Source organism: Mastomys coucha, unplaced genomic scaffold (genome assembly GCF_008632895.1).
Source record: "Mastomys coucha isolate ucsf_1 unplaced genomic scaffold, UCSF_Mcou_1 pScaffold6, whole genome shotgun sequence".
NCBI classification, from domain to species: Eukaryota; Metazoa; Chordata; class Mammalia; order Rodentia; family Muridae; genus Mastomys; species Mastomys coucha.
Window position 1 is genome coordinate 28,593,456 of NW_022196912.1, and position 19,562 is coordinate 28,613,017.

Consider the following 19,562-nt stretch of genomic DNA (forward strand, 5'->3'; position numbering starts at 1 on the left):
AGATAAGACTTGGGTTTTGATTGAATTTTCCTTGAGATCAGTTATTGCTGAGTCCAGTTTATTAAAGGACTAACGTGGCATCTGTTCTGAATTCTCTGGGGTCATACCCAAGTTCATCTTTGAATTAAAGAAGTTATTTTTTTCTAAATTGTTCCTCTTGAGTTAAATTTATTTCCTATGCAAGGGAATTGAGGATTAGGTAGAAGAAAATCAGAAATACATTTTCTTACATTCTGATATGCCATACATTTTCTTTGAGATGCCAAGTTGTTAAAATATATTCATTAAGCTTGCTGTTCTGTTTTTCTTTCTTATCAGCCTGTTCCTAAATTTCCCATTTCTACATAGACTAGATATTTGTGAAGTGTGATTCATCAAAGAAAATAGTGTTTCCTTTATTATTTTATATTTTTGAATAGTAAGGCAATAACTATGTGTGCTTTTGAACAAAACAAAAATGTGGTATGTAGTTCCTCAACTTGGTTGAGGAAAGCCTTGCAAAAGGCTTGGGTGAGCTTTCTAGATGCTGTTCTTCCTTAGAGACCATTGCATGTTGAAAGTTAGTACAAATTTATGTGTATACTCAGCTTCTAGCACAAGTGAGGTAGCAATGTGCACCTACACCAGTGAACTATGAAACTTAGGCTAGGCAATGCCCTTATGTTTAAACATGGCACCCATTTTAACAGCAAAACTATGAATATGGGAATTTTTCTGTCTGAAGTTTTATTAGGTAGTAGATTTGTGTTTTCCTAAGAGGTAAAGATTTCAGGGATGTCTGACTTTGAAAAAGATTCTCTCATTTGTTAACCTCCTGAATCCTTAGAAATCATTAGGCTCTTAACATGGGAAATCGAGAAAAAAATAGAGGCATATGCAGGGCTGTGGTGATGGGTCCATTAGATTATAACCTTCTCGTGCACGTGTTAGGATAACATTTTGACCTTCTGGACCCAGATGAGTCTGGGGGTTACACTTGTAATCTCAGTACTTGGGGGAAAGCCTAAGTAAACACAAAAGCTAACTTGGGAGTGATATCTGAGTACAGCCAATGAATAAGTGGAATGCAGGCCATGCTCTGGTTGTACCCATAAGTAGCCATACACAGGTGGGTATCCACACATATGCAAGTATTCTGGTACACATGAACATTCACCACACATAAAAACATAAGCAATAAGAAGTAAATAAATCTTATGCAAAAGAAGTTGAAATTAGTAAGCGATTTAGTTGTCAAATTTCTGCTTAGAACTCTATAGTAGTATCTGTTTGGTTCCATGAAACCTAATCACTTTAGGTTAGCATTCAAGGCTCACAGCAGTCTGCTTTTATCTCCCCCCTTCCACTGCAAAACTCCCTCATTAGCTTCCTATATACCAAGCTATTCTACCATCAATGGTCCTCTTAACCAAGTATTCTCTAATTAGTCTTAATTTTGTGTCCTTTCTCAGGTGGTTCTCTTTACCAAAAGTTTAATCATTTCTGTTTTTCTGACATCTACTTATCTTTGTACTCCAGCTGGGAACATGTGACATATGAGGGGCTTTCAATGGATGCTCCAAAACTGAGTGATTTTTTTCACTCTTCTAAGAACACAATTTATTTTTTGATGTAGAATTTTCTTGTTCAAAGGAATGAATTAGTGTTCCCTGCTAGACAATCTCTACTGTGGTGTGACCACTCCCTGTTCTGGGTCTTAACTGGATGATTTTGCTCAGCATTTTGACAACGGCTCATATTCCTGTCTGCAGAGTCCAAGGTACAGGTCCCTGTGAAGGATGGTCGGGCTTTTCTACCAAATCAGCTTGGTTTTCCCCAATCCTCCTGTCTATACTTCATGAGTTTCTTAAAGGCAGGGTCTATATTCCTTCTGGTTTGGTTTTCACATCATGAATTATCTATAGTAGTCTAATGAACAACTCTTGCTCATGCAGGCACCCACACTTCAGTTACCACACTTTTTATTATGTTTTTAGTATTTAGGACTTTCAAGCATATGTTAGCATATAGGAGATTAGATTGTATTAGAAGAAGTGTGTGTGTGTGTGTGTGTGTGTGTGAGAGAGAGAGAGAGAGAGGGAGAGAGAGAGAGAGAGAGAGTGAGAGAGAGAGATTGTGTGTACATAGGTGTATGTGAGTATATATGTATGTGTTTTTATGAGTATGTGTATGCATATATTTATTTGTGAGTATATGGCTATGTGCTAGCTTGTATTTGAGTATGTAAGATTGAATGTGTGAGTGTGTGTGTGAGAATATGTGTGTGAGCATGTGTATGTGTGAGTGTGTATGTGAGAATATGTGTGTGAGTATGTGTATGTGTGTGTGTGTGTGTGTGTCTGCTTGTACATGAAGATAGTATTGCTAAGATAAGAAATCAGGCTGGTATTGGACAAAGCACCTTTGTTTTTCACTTGAAACTAATTAAGATGGTTCAATAACCCCAAATAATTCTCTTGTTATCTTCAATCCTTCCTCTGGTGGGCTCTTCCAGATTATTCAGTGATTTAATATTTTATCATTTTGTCATCTCCTAGCTACTTTGTACTCAATTCCTTCCTTAGAATTGTGTGTCCATGGACATCTCATGTAGACCACAGCCTTTACACTTTGAATATGTTTAAATATGAATGGGCCCCATAGACCATTGTATTTGAATACTTAGTCATCAGGAGCAGCACTATTTAAGAGGGATTGCAAAGTATACTCTTGTTGTTAAGGGTGTGGCCTTGTTGGAGAAAGTTGTCATTAGGAGGTAGGCTTTTTGAAATCCAAGCCAGAGGCCCAGTGGTGCTCATCTTCTTGCTGCTGGTGGATCTGGATCTAGAATTGTCAGCTACTTCTCCAGCATCATGTGTGCTTGCATGCTGCCATGCTCCCTGCAATGGCAACAGTGTGCTAAACCTCTGCATGTGCTAAAGCTCCATTTAAATGGTTTACTTTTTAAGAGCTGCTGTAGTCATGGTATCTTACCACAGCAAGAGAACACTGACTAAGACATTGTCTAGGGATCCTTTCACCCTCTCATGATGACTTCCGTTTGCCTAGAATCCCACACCTCCACCCCAAGTTCAACACATTTAAATGGAACTTTTCTGATTATTTCTTAAGCCCTTACTAGGCCCTTGTCCTAATACCTTAAATACTAATTTTAGACTTTACTCTGGTCTATTTTGGTGATTTATTCGGTGTTTCTTTTAGCTTTACTCCAGGGGACATCAATTTCAAACCATCACAAGCACAGGTGTAACTTCTGCTCTTATAATTCCCCACCCGCACTCCTAACTCTACTCTATCTCCTGATAACACTGTATTAAGGCACTAATGGCTGGAGTTGGAAAGATTGAGTGTTAAAAGCATAATTAGAGACTTAAGGGAAACAAATTGTACCCATAAAATTTAGAATTAATTTCATGAAAATAGGGCAATCGAAGTACCTTGTGCAATCTGAAATGGCTTTTCTAAACCAATAACTGCACCAGAAAGCAGCCCCGTCTTTACTTCGATTTTCTTCCAAGTTCCTTCCAAGAATAAAAGAAGGGCAGTGGGGGAGTTTTGGCAAACAACAACGAATATTTTCTGTCAGAATGCCAGTGGCAAAGACCTCACTTTAACATTAAGCTTCCTTCCTTTGGTGGAAACAGGAAATGAGAGAAAGTGTGTAGATGAAGACAATAATAACATTAGAGGAGTGTGAGAGGTCTGAAGACCAAAATGTCCAGGCACTCAAAGGAGTTCTTCTGAGCCCTGGAGAAACCATAGGTCCATAATTTCTCAGTGTTTTTTTATCAAAAAGTGACTAACAGTATCAGCCTGATTCATATTTAGCCCATGCTGTGTAACCCTTCAGCTGGCAGGCTTTACCCAAATCTCTGTCTCCTGAAAATACTAGAGAGCTAAATTTATCAATACAATCCCAGCTATTCTTCTTGATACTTGTCTATCATGGCTTTTTATATATTTAGGAAAGCTTTGTTGATGACGACAACTCTTACCCCTTCTCCCTTATCCAATCCTATACTACAAAAACAGAGGGGAGGGAGGGAGGGAGGGAAGGAGGGAGGGAGGGAGGGAGGGAGGGGGAGGAAGAGAGAGAGAGAAAGAGAGAGAGAGACAGAGACAGAGACAGAGACAGAGAGACAGAGAGAGACAGGCAGACAGACAGACAGACAGACATAGAAAATACACAACAGGCATTGTAATCCACTGTAGGTAAAAAGAATAAACTGCCACTTGCACATTTAGGGCTTGTTGTTGAGTATGCAAAGAAGCACAGAGCTGAGAATTACTCCTAATTGGGTTCTAGAGGGTCTTATAATAGGGTATTCCAGCTCTGGTACTTTCTCTTCAGATCTCTTTGAAGTTGTTTCTTTGACTATCAGTTTTCCTATTCTTCAAGTAAGGAAGGGAACAATTATTTTGTAGAGTTCTTGAATTCATTTAAAACTATAGATAATCCATATAAAATGGAGGCAAAAAGTTCTGACTTAGAGTGGGTGATAATCACTTCTAGTTGATATTTAAAGAGAATGGTTTCTTTAATTCCAAACTGATGCTGGACACAACTCAAGGTTTTAGCACTCTCAGACTGATGTCATTGCTATCTACTGTGTGTTGGATAATGGGCCATCAAATGAAGCTCAATACTGGATCAAGACATCATCAAAGTTGGACTTAGGAATCGTGGACATAGATACTAAATTTGTGTGTGTGTGTGTGTGTGTGTGTGCACGCACACGCACGCGTGTACTCAAATAGTTGGGAAAGTGTATACTCAAATAGTTGGGAAAGTGAGGACAACAAATTCATAGGATCAGAATACTAAGGTTAGTTTGGAAGTCAATGTCTTTTTTTTTCTTTTTTCTCTTTATTTTTGTTTTTAATCATTCCTTTCATTTACATATCAAATGATATCCCACTTCCCTTTTACCCCCTCCACAAACCCCCATCCCACATCTGCCCTCTCACCCCACCTCTTTGTCTCTATTAGGGTACTCCACCACCCATCTACCCTCTCCTGCCCCACCTTCACCCTCCCCCATGAGGGAGCATCAAACCTCCACAGGACCATGGACTTCCCCTCCCATTGTTGCCAGACAAGGCCATCCTCTGCTACGTGTGTTTCTGGAGCCATAGATCCCTTCCTGTACACTCCTTGGTTGGTAGTCTAGTCCTTGGGAGCACTGGGTGGTCTGGACAGCTGACATTGTTCTTCCTATAGGGTTGGTTGCAATCCTCCTCTGTTCTTCCAGTCCTTCCACCAACTCCCACACTGGGGTCCCCAACCTCAGTCTGATGGTTGGCTTCAAGCTCCTACATCTGTATTGGTTAGCTACTGGAAGAACCTCCCAAGGGCTAGTCACATCAGGTTCTTGTGAGCAAGCTCCTCTTGGCAACAGCAACAATGTCAGGGTTTGATGTCTGCAGACAAGATGGATCGCCAGGAGGGACCGTCCTCCTGAAGGCCCTTCATTCAGTCTCTGCTCCATTTTTTGTCCCTGTCTTTCCTTTGGACAAGGACATTTCTGGGAAGTCAATGTCTTAAAAATATGAGTAAAATTCAGGCAAGCATAAAACTCCACATTTTTCTGGATGACTACAAGTACAAATTTCTTCTCTGTTTAGACTTACAAGGGGATATTTTTTTTTCTAACACCACATTCCCTTGAGTCTTGGTTACCTTTCTTTTTGTGTAGCTGAAGAAATACAAAGGTAACAAAGACAATATCTAAAATAAAAATCAAAATGTGATTTGAAGCTACCAATAGGAGGGCCTAACTGTGACACCTGCATCTTTGAAGAGGACCTGTGTATGTCTTTGGAGATATAATAAAGAACAATTCCTTTTACTTGGTATGTTCTTTTGGTGAATACAACTGTAGGAAGAGTTCTGGTTTTAGTGTCCTCTTTAGACTGACTATAGAACCTTTGTCCCTTTGAAGCTCATGTTCCTTTTACTTGAACATAAAAATTACTGGGTGGCTAGCCACACAGAGAGTGAATGAGAATTTGATCAAGTGATGAGTCCCTACCCTTGCTCCTGGGATGTAATCCTGAAATTTTAGATCATTATAGGCTTGCCAGTAGAAATGGACCTGACTTAGCAGAGATATATGGGACCTAATATTTTCTTATCTACTGGTAGTCCTTAAAGGGTTTTTTCTTCTCATCTATGTTCGAATAAATTTAAGTCAATTATCAGAGGATCAGAAACTTTGAGAATATTGGAGCTAGTATGTTTGTGACCCTAGTTTCTCTGTTTGGAGGAATCAGAACATAGTTCAAGGTGATGAGCTAATCAATGAAGTAATGTTACTAATTTTAATCTAAACCAGAGCTTTACAACAGATGCTCTTGGTCACCCTTGGAAATATCCAAATAACATTATACAGACTGAGTAGGTTGTGCTTAAAAATTGTTGAATATGCATACACACATTTATGCAAATAATAACAATTGATGAAAAAGGAGGCCACAAATTTAAAAGAGAACAAATAATGTTATATGTAAGTATTTTGGAGGAATACAAGGGAAGGGGAAATTTATGTAATTTTAATCTTAAATGTATAAGAAGTAAGGTTAATATAAGAACAAAATGAGAATATTGACTAAAATAAAAACACAATTAATCTTAAAATTGTATATTTTTTAATCTGGGAGAAATAGTTCACTTTAGCCCACAATTCTGGGTTATAGTATATCATCAAGGGAAGGTTGAGACAGCCATAACTGAAGCTTCTGGTCATATCATATCTAGAGTCAAGAGCTGGGAAAAAGAAATGCATACATGATACCTGCTTGGTTGCTTAAGATTTAATTTCAGAAATTCTCTATTCCAATAGAAACACATTATAATTTTCTTGAGCCTAAGGCACTTTGGCATTCATGGACAATGTCTCTTATATAATATATACATATATTAAAATTTATAGTTTTTATTGCATTGGAATACATATGAATGCATTAGTATTGCATATTAATATTTTTCTTTGACCTAAAAGTTCATGTAAAAAATTCAGATTTCAAAGAAAATTAAATGATGCGCATGAGCCCCTGAAGCTATTATGAACCTTGAGCCAATGGCTTAATGGATAAAACTGACCTTGACATTTAAAGCAGTGTTTCTATTGTTTTGATTTGTTTGTTGTTGTTTTTTGTTGTAAAAGATTAATTTAATCATTTTGTGTGAGTATACTGTTGCCAAAGCTCCTGAGATTAACCCTACATATATTTATATATGGGTGATACTCATTAGGCTTAAAGGGATATCAAAAATAAAACAAAATACAGATAGAATATTAGGAAGAGAACATGCTGGTGGGAAATATGAAGGAAGTTGGAAGGTAGACATGGAATGAAAGTCTATATGATCATATATCATTGCATACATTTATTGAGTTCTCAAAGAATTAGAATTTTAAATTAAATGTAAAACTTTAAAGAAATCTAATTGTCAAAGTCATAACACATGTCAAATACAAAAAGTAAGAAAATATTTTCAATTGATCTTTCATAGAACACACAAAGAAGTCTGAATTTCCTATATTAAACTAAGTAACTGGAAGGATACTCAATGTGTGCAAAACAATAGCATTTATGTGAATTAATTGGGACATTTATAGTTGATGTGGTTTCACAGAGTGTTTATGATGTAAGAAGCCAACCATTTCTGTTTCTTAATCTGTTACTTACAAGAAAGCAATGTGTGCACACCACCTTTTCTAATTTTCAATTACTGAGTTATCCTAGGCTGTCCCTAGATCAAGGTCATCTATTTGGCCTCCTAGGGTTTCTTATCTGACTCTTAGGGGATTCAGGTCTGTCATCTAGGACTGTTATTTCTTCTAATCCCCCTCTCAATGGGAAGCTCTTTTCTGAGTCAGGCTGGCTTTTCTTGTTCTCTCATAGAATTGCTAACTTTTAGAGCAAGCTCCCATAGTTTTGGATTCTTTGTCTTCCCTGGTGGTGGCAGTTTGGCAGGATGATGAAGGATTCCCAGACTAGAGACTTTCTCCTCTCCTATCACTGGGAGCCTCTCTTCTGTCATGAGTCCCCTGGGAACCTGACCTCATGCCATCATAAAACATCAATTCCTTCTTGCCTCATGCAGTTGCTTTGTTCTGCTCATTTCCTATGGGGTTAAGAATCCCCAGTCACCACAGCTTTATCAATAACATTTGACTTTACACTGTGGGAGTTAGAAACTCATATCTAGCTCATTCTCTGCTAGATTCTGGTGAAACGTAGGGGAAAAGACACCCATGTGAAGATATTAAAGTGACAGGAGATATGAATGAAGTGGGAGACTGTCTAAGGATGGGAGATGGGTGAGGCATGGCAGGTCATGAGAAGTTCTATAGATAGCACAGAAGTTAGAGATCCCACATCTTAAGTCACTCCTAGGGCATTTGAGCTACGGATGGTAGATATGAAAATTATCCCCCTGGGATGCATTAGTAACTACAAGATCTTTCCCTTCCTAAAGTAGAGCATGCATTCTTTAAATGTTATTTCAAGAGGAAAAAAGAAAAAAGAAGAAATACTGGAACTCATATTCATTAATCCTTCTAAAATATTTTAAATGGATATTTTGCCCAAGTACCATATGTATAGAATTATAAATGAGTAAATGCATGTGTTCTTGGGATGTGTATGGTGGATGTTACTGATTAATAGTCTGAGTTGTTGACAGATGTGAGCTGTCCAATGCTAGCAGGCCTTCATCACCTTTTAGCACTCTTTTACTGGTCCCAAAAATTAACGATCTCATTTAGTCTCAAGGATATGTTCATGACTATGACTTGTGAACACTGTGCTTGATTCTGCTTTTGCAGCCGAGGTTTTATATCGCTTCTTGTTTTCAAGGTCTTATCTCATCTTTTTCTGTCCAAACAATGATTGTTTTAGGGACTCCTTAAAAGATTTCTTCATCCTTGCTGTATTTCCTGGACATAACGATCCAAACTGTCTTCCCATTCTCGGACACAGTCCCAAGAATCTGCAATCATTTGTGTTGTTTTCTAACAGGAAGTGAAACAATCTTTGCTACCCCAGCTCTATTAAAATTCTGAAAGGAGGGGAAGGGCAATGTCTGTGTCTTTCATTTCTTTGGAAGTCCATTCTGTGGTGGGGACAGAGTGAGTCATGATGAGAACTGGGGTGATAATGATGTCTAGTTCACCAAGCAAAATGAGCTTTAGTGGGACAGTCCTTATCAAATGTTCTGGTGAATGAGTGGTGGCTCCTATGAGGGCATGTGTTCAACATAGATGATGGCAGGAAAGGTGGATCCTTGGATAATCAACAGGAGAAACTTGGTATGATGAGCATGGGTTTTGATATATATAAAATGTTCCAGATTCAAAATTCAGCAACACTCTTCACAAACGATGCATACGCCTATTTTAGTCCTTTAATCTTCTGTTCCCATAGAGTGAGGAATGCAGTAAAGGTGAGGTGTCATTGTTCACTTATAGAACTCTCTCTCCATATTTGGCTGTTATGGCATTTATTTTCTGGCATGCCCCAATGACTCTATGGGTTCTATCTGTTCCTAACCTAAAGTCCATCCACCAATCGTTTACCACCAGACTTTATACAGGGCTTCTGGTTGTTGTTATCTCACTAGTCAGGCCTGAATAGTATTTAGAGGATTTATAGCTCTGCTGTTGAGAGACTGACATCTGGCTCTCAGCTCTGCTCTTGGCAGAAGCTCTGCCAAAAGCTTCTGCCCCTTCCGTTAGCATGTCAACCTCCTCCCCTCGAACCCAGGGCCTATCTTTTGTCTCCTGACTCTGTTGACCAGGCCAGTTAATAACAATGAAGCCTCAGATTCTCTTGACACTACTTTTGTATTTATATTCTGTTTTGCTTTGCTGTCTTTGCCCCTGAAAAAAAGAAAAAAGAAAAAAGAAAAAAGCAAAGGGCCATGCTTTTCTCTAGGCATTGTGGCATAAGCAGGATTTAATTGCTGCTGAAGGGATGGTACAAAAGGTTATCCAACAATGTGAGATCTTATTTGGCACTGAACTTTGAAGCTGAGAATTATGGATTGTGGAACAAGATACAGCTGTCTGCTGCTGTCCCAGAGCCGGGAATATAGAATTTAGCAGAAACTGGGTTAGAGCTGATGGGACTCTCAGGGAGGTCAGGGAGAAACTAACTAGCCATCCATAAACCTGTCGGCACAACTATTTGAAAGAGATGGCTGAGGCATCTCTTCTGTATTTCCAAAAATTTCAAATAAATATAGACAATTCCGCATGGTCATAGATATGAAACAGGCATCAATTGAGGGCATCAAACTTAGAAATGAAACTGAGGTAACCTGTCATTGCTCAGAGGAAAAACCGTGAAATCACTAGCCAATCCCAGGTGGAGGAGATGAAGAATGAAGGAAGAATTTATTCTTTCAGTTTTATCCTGTAGTCACTAAAGAAATGAACATTCTAAGGAGTTAAGGAAAGGCCAGGAGTCCTAGCACCATAGAGGACAAATAAGAGGGCAAAGTTAGAAGACAAGCGTGTTATTCCTTTGGGGCTATATTGAAGAGACCCCAGGGACAGCTGTTGACGTCAGAGAATGTCCTCTCTTGATGCCTGCAAGCTGTCAGGCTATTTTGGCATTTTAGGATGTGGTGTTTGAAATTTCAGTGCCCAGAAATCTGCCACGCACAGATACAGGTCCCCGCTTTGTCATTATGCTACCAATCAGCTGCTTGGCAGATGTTTTATCTTTCCAGATATAAGTCGGGTAGGCAAGCAGGAAGTCTTCCAGTGATGGTATTCTGAGGCTCAGTGCTTGATGCAGTGGATGGTGGCACTGCACAGGGTCGGTGGAGAAGCTACAAGTGATAGCCTCCAGTGTTACAATTCCTGCACAGGCTTTGGATATTGATATTGTCCCCTTACCTAGATGTTAAAGCTAGGAGCATAAGGGGGTTTTTGGAGGGGAAACAAAGAAAGGGGATAACATTTTAAATGTAAATAAAGAAAATATCTAATTAAAAATAAGAACTTGTATTTACTTGTCCTTGATTGTGACTGTCAGCATATTTTCCAGGCTAGGTATCAGAGTTATTCAGCCCTTACCAGCTCCCAATATTACAGTTCTGGTGATGACGTGGGAAGGTGGATTCACTAGCCATTAGCATCCATCAGTGTGAAGGTACCTGACCTACAGTATGTAAGACTCATAACATTGAAGACTTCATGCTTTGAAAGTATTTGCTGACCAGGCCCTTTGACTTCTGCTCTCTGGTTCCTGCTTACCTTTTACTCTTCCTCAGCTTCTGCCACCTATGCTCTTCCAGTCCATTTGGTCTCACAGGCTTCCTGTTTCTACAGAGAGTCTTTGTTTTTGTGTAGCTGCTCTTGAACTGTGCAGTAGCTACTTCTTCAACTTCCAAGGGGCTAGCTGCCTTGCAATTGTTTTTTCAGCTTGGGTGACTCAACACTCAGTTGTCACTGCCACTGATAATCTTCTGTCTTTATTGCTGTTGCCCTTTGAGTCTTATGATTTATGAGCACACTATTAAAAGGGGCAAGAAAAGGCCACTAGTGAGAAGACTTGCATTAAGCCAGGGGACAAAGCACCGGGAAGTCTCCCAACTAATTGACTAAGGAACCTGAGCATCCTCCTTATCTAGCCATTCAACTGGTACTTAGTTCAATCACAGTATATCTCACATTCAGAAGGAGATCATGTTGGCACCAACCACACCCTTGTGTCTTTAGCAATAAATAAAGAAGTCTCACTTCTGAGCCACTGGCCTAGTTACAAAGAATTTCAGGGTCATGGAGAAGCTGTGATAGCACAAAAAATAATCTGCAAAACCTGGATCAGACTGAACCTTCAGGAGACAATATCACTACTTGTGATCACTGCACTGTGTAAATTTCTAGAAGTCATCTGTGGAGTGTTCAAAGTCTTCAGTGTTGGGATGAGTGAAGTCTGCAGTGTTGGCATGAGTGAAGTCTGGCTGGCTGTATGATTAGTGGTCCCATTTGCTAAGGTGGCTAAGGCCATAAGGGAGAATCCAAAGTTGATAATTAGGAAGTATAATTGCCTCATCCCTCAACATATTTGCTTATTTATGGGAAAATGAATGCCAGAAGGAGTGTTTATAATAAAGGAATTTTAAAAATTATTATTAACAATAATAGTAATTCTCACAGATTTTAATAGTGTTTTAAGTTGCTTAACATCTGTCTAGTACCTAGGGAGAGATGGGGCTCGCATTTGTTTGGATTCTCTGAGTGAATATTACTTTCCTATTCTTTCCTTTTCTCCCCAGCTGTCAAATTTATTAAACACTCCTATAATTCTATATTAAACAAATTGTGAGTTATCTAATATAGCTCAAATGAGCAAAAGCGAATACCACAAGATGGATTTGTAGTGTATGGAATAGGTGTAGCATAATGTACTTTAAGTGGACCCTGAAATCTTACTCAAATTATGCTACATGCTAGCCAACTGACCTTGGGAAAATCCTTCCAATAGAGAAACCTATTCTTTCTATCATCTATATTCAATAAAATGTTCGTCCTGAGATTATAACGCTTGTCCAAGTGTCTTAGTGTAGTGTACAAGGGCATTCCAACATAGCAATCTCATTCAAAGAAATGCCACTTCTGTGCATAAATCTGGCTACTAAATAGATTTCTACTTTAGTAGATTAAAACTTCTAATTTGCTGATTCATCAAGCACACAAAGGATAGATGTTAATATTTATAAAATCATAATATTTTCTTGGATGTTAGTTCTTCACAAAAATCATATCCACTTGGATATAAATCTGACCTTTTCTCCCTCTTTGCCTCTCCATGCAGGAAGTCTTCATTTCCTGATGCCTGCTGCTAATATAGGAGGCATGTTGAAATGTTTATGCTAATTAGGCTTTGATTGGAATCTCAGAAACAAGTTAAAATGACAAGTTTTATTGCATTGATGAATTAATTATGACATAAAAATCACTGTTCTGCTCTTTGAAACCAGCCTTCTGATTTCTGTAGGAGACAGGCATATTCTCTCCTCAAAAATCAGAATTTTTTTTTTTAATCAAAAAGGAGTGGAAGTGTTACATATGGTTCTCAGGTAAAGTCCTAGAGGGGATGAAGAGAGGGCATTCTTTTGGGAATAAGTTGATAATGGCAGCAAATTATGAAGTGGGCACTCTTTTGTATGTGTGTGCATATGAACAAGTGGAAAGAAGTGTTGTAGGAATAGATGACTGAGAATAGCCAGTGTTTGAGCCTATGACTCACTAACTGAACCCTAGGTAGAAACTCAGTGTTTAACTCCTGCATAGCACACTGATAAAGGCAGCTGTTGATCAAAACAATGAACATGGTCATTTTCTAAGGAGAAAAAAATTAGCTTTATATTTTTCCCAAGGAAGAATATATGACTTCTGAAGACAAAAATATATGAAGTAGCTTAGCTACTTTACAAAAAAATACAAAGTAGTAGTAGCTATTTGTATATTAGAAATCACTGAATATTAAAAAGTATAGCATGGGGAACCTGTCCTGTTTTAAACAAAACACATATCAACCATTCAGCCTATCCCTTTGCTTCAATGGTCTTAGAATTCAAAAGAAGTCAAGTTTACCCATGATCACATAACCTGTTGATGGTAGCATGGGATATAAGATATATTGACCGACACAAGTTAGACCCTACTGTTTGATCCAATGATACAGTCCACAGAATTCAAAAAGGTCAACAAGCTGAAGGGCCCAAGTGAGGATGCCTCCAGTCCCACTTGAGAATGAGAAGAAAGCAACCACAAAGGAAGAGAGAAGGAGGGACCTGGGAAGGAGAGGAGAACATGATCTGGTATTGGGTGGGGGAAAAGGACTGAAGCCCTGAGGGCCAGCAGAAAGAATGGAAACAGGCAAACTCAGGAGGTAGGAGGCTGGAGAGACCCTCTAGAATGTACCAGAGACCTGGGAGGGGAGAGACACTCAGGACTCAAAGGGAGAGACCCTAGATGAAAATTCCCTACAGTCGGGGGAGGGAACTTGTCCAGCCCACCTCCAGCAGAAAGATAGGGCATCAACTGAGGGAGGGGGTTGCAATTCCACAGTCACAACTCTGATCCATTATTGTTCCTGTCTGAAAGAACTGCAGGGATGGAAATGGAGAGGAGCCTGAGGAAAAGAAGTTCCAGCGATAGGTCCAAAGTGGGATCCAGCTCAAGGGGAGGCCCCAAGGTCTGACACTATTACTGAGACTATGGAGTACTCACAAAAAGGGACCTATCATGATTGCCCTCAGACAGACCCAATAAGCAGCTGAAGAGTCAGATACAGATATTTGCACCCAACCAATGGACAGAAGCAGCTGACCTCTGTGGTTGAATTAGGGAAAACTGGAAGAAGCTGAGGAGGAAGGCAATCCTGTAGGAGGACCAACAGTCTCAATTAACCTGGACCTCTGAGATCTCTCAAACACTGGATCATTAAGCAGGCAGCACACACCAGCTGATATGAGGCCTTCAACACATATACAGCAGAGGACTGCCGGGTGTGGATTCAGTCAGAGAAGATGCATCTAACCTTCAAGAGACTGGAGGCCCCAAAGAGTTAGAGGTCTGGTGGGGTGGGGATGGTTGTGGGACACCCTTGTGGAGACAGAGGTGTGGGGAGGAGATACTGGATGTGGAACAGTCAGTGGGTGGACTAGGAGGGGTATAAAATTTGGAGTGTAAAAAAGAAAGAAAAAAAGAAATAATGAAAGAAAAATGCTAATATTAGAAATTGAAGCACAAAGAGAATCAATGACTTGGAAGAGGCCACAGGGACTGTGCAACACTCTATTCACTGAGGCATGAACCAAAACCTTGCATGTGTGATGTTGCCTGGACCTAGTTTTGAGCCAGATGGGAGGGATATATTTTTCCTTGGGTGAACCATTACTCAGCATTGTCAAATACTCTTAAGTATTGTGGAATTTGTTCTTGTGGATGTTAACTTTGTGATAAAGTTTCCTTCAGTCTTTGCTGTAGATCTCTGGCAATGCATTTTGCTGTAAGTTAACCATTCACGATTTTGAATGGCAGTGGATCAACCCTCCCATATGTCAGTGACTATCCTATCCATGATCAATAGATCGGAGTATCCTCATTAGAGTCTGGTTGCTTTGGACATTCTGTTTATACCCTAAGGTCCCTCCAGCAACTGAAGGGGTCAGTACTGATTCTTTCACAAGAGGTCTTGCTCCTGTAACAACTGCTCTATATACCCTGACCCTCTCTTGGAAAACATCACTCTAAGACAAGCCTTCATGAATTCCGGATGACATTGCTCAGCCTACATCTCTACTCATTGATGACTTGGGGCCAGAAAGGTGGTGCTTTTATTGTAGCTTAGCAGAAACAGTGTTTTGGGTGCAATGCAAGATCAGTATTGGCACTTATATAAGGCTTGTAATTGGTAGAACTGGAAATTGTGCTGTGATTGGTTCAACACTATCTTTGATTCTCACTAAAGTCATGTCAAATAACCCATCATGGATATATAAGCAAGCTATTCAATCCAGTTTGTGAACAGGAAACATTTATGTGCTACTTCCTGCTGGTATGACCTTGAGCTCAACATTGGACCCTTTTTGTTGACAAGGTTTAAGAATTCTTTTTTAATGTCTTCTATTGTCTGCTTGTGATTATTCTAAGGAGTATTGTGGGATTAATTGATAACATAAAGAGCAGGTAGCAGTAGGGGTACAACATGAGAGGTGGGTGATGACAGAGACAACAGCAGAATTTGCCACAGCATTCAGGGTACAGTGACTGAACGAGTCCCCAGGAACTACTAAGCCCTAATATCCAGGAATGCTGATACCCAAACACCAAGGTCTATTTTTATTATTGGTTGTTGTTACAGTAGAACATAAGAAAATGTCTTAGAATTGTAACACTTTCTTGGTTCTGATATTATTAATCTTATTAATTATGAGCCATTTATGATCAGTAAGTCATTGGTCTTTGGATATGGGAACACTTGAGATTCACATCCCAAAGCAAGATGCCTTTGAACTGAAACAGAGTGATATATCGATAGCCACTAGTGCTCGAAGAAATAAGCCTCAAGTTTTCAAAACATAGAGTTTCAGGTACTAATATTAGTCCATCCCATATGTTCTTGACAATCAAGGGCCCTGAACCACCACCAATGGCTCAGCTGCCCTTTGTGTGGCAAACAGAGCAGCTAAATCCCCCAGTTGATGGAAAACAATACGAGTGAGCTCCCAGAAGAAGTTCTTGTTTTTCAGACTCTGTGTTACTATGTTGACAGGCAGGATGGACTTTTAAATGGAGTACGACCTTGTTGGAGGTCTTTAGGTAGTGGAGGATGCTGTCCTTGGGGTGGGATAAGACTACCTTTTACTACCCTAAGCCCTGTCTTTCTTATATGAGTCCCTCTGTGTCCCATAGTCCTCATGAAATCCTTCAATGATGTTATTCTGCCGTGACCCTTTCACTAGAACCCAGCTAGGGTATTGGTCATGCCTTTGAGACTTCATAACTACAAGATAAATAAACCTCTGTTCTTTATTTCAAAAGTTAATTTAAGTTGGTTGTTTTGTTACAATGTCAAAATGTAGACTAATCCAGAATTCAATATTGAGAAAATTAGGACAGTTTCTGCCCAGATTTCAAAGGAAAACTCAGGAGACCAGGGATGTTCACTACCAAGCAAGAGTCCCTGAAGAGAGCCCCCAAGTGTGGGCTGAGTCCCAGAGGGCTGTGAGACCAGAGGTTCAGTAAGGATATCTGAAAAGCACTCACATTTGAGCAAGTTTATCTCTGATCTCAGATGACACTTTAGAACCTGGGCTTTTGAATTAGTTAAGTATGTTACACTGCTGGGGATAGTGAAAAAGATAGGGATCTTAGAGGCCTGAAGAAGAATGTGACTGTTTGGATTTAGGTGTTTCCCCCAAGGGTTTATATATTGACATTTAATTCCCATTGCGACATGTTAGGGAGATGGAAGCTTAAATATGAATGGCTCTCATGTTTAGAAGTGAGATATTTAGGAGAGGATTAACATTAAAATAGGTTGGAAGCCTATTTCACTTAATGCTAGTGTCTTTGTAAGGAAATGAATGGAGCAGAGGCCACAGGCACTTGTGATGTCTCTTATCATGTCAACTTTGATGTCATCTCAGGACTCTGATACCACAAGGGATATCAGAATAGAGACCCTTTGACCTCTAAAAATATGACCTAGATAACTCCTCATTTTTACAATGTTGCACAGTCTCGGGTATTTTGATATGGCAACACAGATAGAGATTAATTCAATGACCAATCCAAAACTTGCTTGTTTTTTTCCTAGTTTCTGAATTACTGTTTAAAATAAACTTTTAAAAATGTCCCTGATAAATAAATTTATGTTTACGAATCATGCTCTTTACTTTGATCAACAAAACTTCAAAAACATACTTCTTTGTCCAAAACACTTCTGCTTATTCTAGACCCCGTATAAGCAGGAATTCCTGATGCTGGAAATCCCAGCAGTGCTACTCTTGAGCTATTGATTATGTCTTTTTTTTTTAATAGAGAAAATTGGCAAATTTGAAATCATTTAATTCAAATCAACATATACTTTGGGAGTTGGGTACATAAACCACTAAACTTACTGTTGGTCCAAGCACAAAAATGAATAAGTCATTAAACTTCTTTTCAATGGATTGATTCTGAATTTATATGAACAGATGTGTAAAATACAGAGTAGAATAATGTTTGCTCTTAGGGCAGACATATGTGATAGAGTGGAGGAACTTCCAATTATGAAGTCTTTGGTGGACCAGGGTTGTCTGGAGGCCTCCATGCAGCTTCTTTGGGTCTTATAAAAAAATTAGGATTAGGTTAAAGTTTTGGTTGAAAATATGGAAAGGCAGCCAAAATAAGACATGGGAATAACAAATGAAAGAATCTGTGTATAAGGAAAGACAAGATGGAAAGCACAAAGGACTAATCAAGCATATGATAGTGTTTTTTGCAAAGTCTATATATACACTTGTGCATGCACAATCATGTCAGATACATTTATATTTTCTACATAAGTTTATCATTTTCTTAAATTTCCACAAATACACTGTTGGTGGTCAGACAAAGACAAACCTTTTGTGTAATGAGCAATTATCATCCAAATTGAGAATGTGCTCAGCTTGCTTTCAGTACAATAGCTTCTTCCTTGCCCTAGTGTAACACAGTTACATCCTGGGGCTGCAACTCAGTGGTAGCTAATGGAAGAGAGGCTTATATTGCATAAGCAACATGTCCTCGGTAGCCATGTGATCCTTTTTAAAAAAGAGATGGATAAATTTAGCAAGGACCTATAATTTAAGTGACTGGCAATTTGCTAACTGTTTAAGTGTATTTGGCAGAAAGCATATTTGTTTTCTGGCTGTGGACTGCAATAGAGCCTTTGTAATTCACACCAAATTTGGAACCTATTCAGAAACACTTAGTTAGATTAATGAAATATCACCTATGTCTGTATTCCAGTACCTTCATCTGTGCTACTCGCTGAAAGTTGCTTTTCCTTAGACTCAGAACCCAGCTCAGGGACAGACTTTTTAATCAGTAAAATTAGCACAAGATTTCTCCCAGGCATTTCTTTTGACATCTTTGTAAAATGTCCTCCAGTATTTTTATGCTTACACTGGAGTCTTGTGCTTAACTAACAGGTAACAAAACTTTTCATGGTCATTGGTGTATATGTATGTGTATACACATACATACACACACACACACACACACACACATATATATATATGGTGTGTATATATATATGTATGTATGTATATGTATATGATATGTGTGCATATATATGTGTGTGTGTATGTATATATATATGTATACATATATTCCTGGTTTACTTGCCATTCTTGTCTTTTACATGTGGAAGCTCAGTAGATAGCTGCTGGCAAAATAAATTAATAAGAAGAGTTATGTAATCAGAGTAGGAGTACTGGCTTTCTATTGTTTGGGGGAAGTTTCATGTTTCTTCTATACCACAGAATGCTCCTTTCAAGCTATTAGTGACTATGTCTTATTCAGTTATGTACACAAATATCAGCTGATGAATCTTTTGTTTTTCAGTTCAGTCCTCAATATGAATCACAAAATCAGCAATATTTCCCTTAAATTTTTCATGTGCAAAGATCATTTTCAAAAGAACTGAAATTATAGATAAGATGTCATTGTATAGAAGCAATATTACTTAATGGTCATCTTCATTCACCATAAGATATTCTTCATGCAAATTGGAACAAATGATTGCTCTGAAGAGGAAATTTTATATTAAGTTTTTTTTTATAAAATTGCTTGTAAAGGAGAATGCTTCTAACCTAGTATTTGACATAGGCTGGCTTTTATAAGAATAATCATTTTATTGTTATCAGAACCTGTGTTAAGATACTATCTTCCTTGAGATCCCTTTGCTGGCAACAATTTGCCACTACATCATATATTCAGAAGAAATACTCTTACTAAATTGAATAATAGAAAAGTGGGAAGGAATAAAGTAAAATTTTAAGGGGT